Raw genomic sequence first — 3,941 nt, forward strand, 5'->3', positions numbered from 1 at the left:
AGTCTCTCTCTGTCACCCATGCTGGAGTGCAGTGGCAGAATTTTGGCTCACTACAATCTCTGCCTGCTTGGTTCAAGCAATTCTCCCACCTCAGCCTCCCAAGTAGCTGAGATTACAGTTGCGTGCCACCACACCTGGCTATTTTTTGTATTTTAGTAGAGACAGGGTTTCACCATGTTGCCCAGGCTGCTTTTGAACTCCTGACCTTGTGATTTGCCCTCCTCAGCCTCCCAAAGTGCTGGGACTACAGGTGTGAGCCACTGTGCCCAGCTGTTTTAAAATTTTTAGTATTCCTTTGAAGAGTTATTTGTGTATTTTCAATACGGTTTTAAAAATTACATATATATTTTATAAAATTATATATGTATTTTACAGAGTGTGAGAAAATATGTACATATCTTCTCACACTCTATCTTGTCTTATTGTTCTCTGAATAGGATTTTTCATAGTAGAAAATTGAGTTTTATAAAGTCTGTGTTATGAATATTTTCATGAATTGGTGTTTGATGTTGTGTGTTAAAACTCAACACCAAACCCAATGTCACATAGATTTTCTTTTTGATTTTTTTATAGTTTTGCATTTTCAGTTATATTCTCTGGACTTTTTTGAGTAGGTTTTTAAGTTTAATTTGTGTATACATTCATTTCATTCTATATGGCTTCCAAATAATTCTTCCATCACCATTTTTGGGAAGGATATGGTTATAGTGGGCTTCATTTCAGTTTGAATTTCCAAAATTATGACATTGAATAAACTGAATATTGAATTTTATAGGTATTTCAGGACAGCTAGTGGGGACACATATCCACTGAGAAACTGTGAGCAACAGCGTCTGTGCTGAGCCCTGGTGCCTCCAGAGGACGCATGTACCCACTCCTGACCAACTTCCCTCTGAGGTGCCAGAAGCAGCAAGGAGCTTTATCTTCCTCACGGCAGCATCATGTCAACTTGGTGTCGTTCATTGGTGAGTAAAAAGCTTCTTGTCCACCACCCTGAGTGCAAAGGACAGAGTTTTTAGAGAGTACTCAGTAGAGGAAGAAATTCATCTAGAAAAATGAAACCCTCAAATCTCACTGTTTTGACTACACCCTGATATTGTCAGTGGCTGCTAGTATATATTCTCACAGTGGCCTCTAATATAGTAATCACACCGTGCCCTAACACCAATATAACATCCACACCATGCCCTAACACTAATCTAATATCCACACCATGCCGTAACACTAATATATCCACACAGTAACCTCTAATACTAATAAATATAACATCTACAAAGTGGACTCTGTTGACATTGAGACTTTTATAAGGTTTTCACAGCTTTGGCTGAACTATAGCCTCTATAATGTATTTTGATGAGGTCTCTGCTTTCCTGACATGGTATTAATATGGTTGTTTTAAAAAGTAATTTACTTTCCAATAATGTCATACTTCTAGGAAACTTCCAGTAGCAGTACAAAGTATAACCTCTTTCTTCTCTTAGATTCCACAGCAGTTATTGCTGTACCAGATTTACAATGTCCCACAAAATACTTCAGTATATTTTACCCAAAGTATAGACACTCTGCTAGGTAACTACCACATAACCCCTAGATCAGGAAATCAGCATGGTTCCTACATGATAATTCTACAAACTCATTTCACTTTTACCTCCTGCTCCACCTGGGAATATCATGTGTTTTTTCATTCTGATCCAGTTTTCTTTTCCTGGAACTGTTCCCCAAACTTTCCTGCGTATTTGTCAACTTGACACATTTAAAGAGCATACAAGTTTTTGTTTGAACACCTGTCTTCATGTCTTTGGAATATATGCCTAGGAAAGGAATCATTGAGTCATATTGTAAATCTATTTGTAACTGTTTGAAGAAACACCAAGTTATTTTACACATATACTGTACCATTTCATATTGTCACAAGCAACATTTAAGGATTCAAGTTTCTGCACATCTTTGTTAACACATTTTTTTTAGTATAACTATTCTAGTGTGAGTTAATGGTTTTTTTTATGGTTTTAATTATGACTAATGATGTTAAGCATCTATTCAGGTGCTTGTTGGTGCAATGTGTATGAAAGTCCTTTTTCATTTTTTAGGTTGGGTTGTCTTTGTTGTTGAGTTGTAAAAGTTATTTGTACATTCTAGATAACAGACACTTTTGAAGTATCTAATGTGTAGATTTTTTCTTCCATTTTATGGGTTATTGGAACATCATAAGAGTTAATGTGTGGTCTCTGCTGCAGTGTCCCGAGACAGAGCACTAAGCCTTTGGAACATATTAAGTGATGTGTCTTTCGTATGCTATTGAGATGACTGCTGGCTGGGGGCACCTGGACAGCCTCAGTGGGGCTGGCTGCCAAAGGAACCAACCTTGTCGTTAGAGGATTTGAAATTTCAACTCCCCTCCTATCTCTGTGAAGGAGAGAGATGCTGAGGTTGAGTTGATCACCTATGGCCACTGTTGCAACCAATCTGCCCACGTAATAAAGGACAGGGTTAGGAGAGTGCCTGTGTTGCTGAACATGGGAAGATGCTGGGAGAATCATATCTGAAGAGTGCATGGGAGGCTTGCACCTCTTCCACATACCTCACCTTGTGCATCTCTTCATCTGGTTGTTCATTTGTAGTCTTTAAAATATCCTTGGTAATAAGTCAGCAATAGTAAGTACACTGTTTTCGTGGGTTCTATAATGTGCTGTAGTAAATTGCTGAACCCAATAAGGTGTTGTGGGAGCCTCCAATATGTAGCCAAGTCAGACAGAAGGTAACTTGGGAACCTACTATTATTGTGATTGGAATCTTAAGTAGTTACAGTCTTATAACTGAGTATCCATATTTTCTTAAAGAAGAAATGAATTACATTTACTGTTTTCCTTTTTCTACACTTCCTACTTAGCTCTTTAGGAATGCAATTATAAGCTTTACTGTCTCTCCACCAGACACTTCCTACACTGGAAACTTTTCTTACTGTGTGTTTACTTAGAAGTTCCAGGGACCAAACGTTGAAATAAACTAGGCATCTCCGAACTCTCCCCCACCAGGAGATTGCCAGGAGACAACAGTTAATTACAACCTAGCTATGCCCGTGGTGGTGTTAGTAAGACCACCTAATGGATAAAACATCAGAGCAAGTCCCATAGACCCCGCACCTCCTCACCCCATCCCCTGCTTGCCATTCTGCTAAGTCCCCTTTTTAAATCTCCCACTTTCTGCCCCGAAAGTGGAAGCAGTTTCCTTAGGGCAAGAGCCTATATGTTCCCTTCAGCTAAGCTCTGGCATCAAGTCACTTTCTTTTTACCATCCTTGTGTTTGTCAATTGAATTTGCAAGCAACAAGAGGCATGACCTGCATTCCTAGGACTGAGCCCTTAGCCTGTGGGGTCTGATGCTTTCTCTAGTTAGTGTCAGGATTGGATTGACACCGGCTGTTACCCAAGATTTGGTCTGCGTGGTGAAAACAACCCATGCGTCTGTTAACAGAAGTGTTCTGTGTTGAGTGTTGAGAGTATAATGGAAGACAGTTTTTCCTATTATAACTATTTTGTCTTTCAACTTTTTTTTCATGTCTTCTGAGGTGTAAATTTTTGAATTTTGAGGAAATCAGTTGATTTATTTTTCCTTTTGTGGTTTGTGATTTTGGTGTCAGATCTAAGAAACTACTGCTACATCCAAGGTCATGAAGGTTTAACTGTTTGTTGTCTTATAGAGTTTTTAGTTTTGCCATATTTAGGTCTTTGATCCATTTTAAGTTAATTTTTTTAATGTGGTGATAGGTAAGGGTACAATTTCATTTCCCTCTGTGTGAATAGTAAGTTGCCTTATATCACTTGTTGAGGACAGCATTTTTTTCCCCAATTTAATGGATATGGATCTTGTCTAAAATCAGTTGAGCATGGAAGTATTTTTTTATGTCTGGACTCCCAATTCAATTTCATTGATCTTTCTGAT

The sequence above is a fragment of the Cebus imitator genome, unplaced genomic scaffold, assembly GCF_001604975.1.
Source record: "Cebus imitator isolate Cc_AM_T3 unplaced genomic scaffold, Cebus_imitator-1.0 Scaffold101, whole genome shotgun sequence".
NCBI classification, from domain to species: domain Eukaryota; kingdom Metazoa; phylum Chordata; class Mammalia; order Primates; family Cebidae; genus Cebus; species Cebus imitator.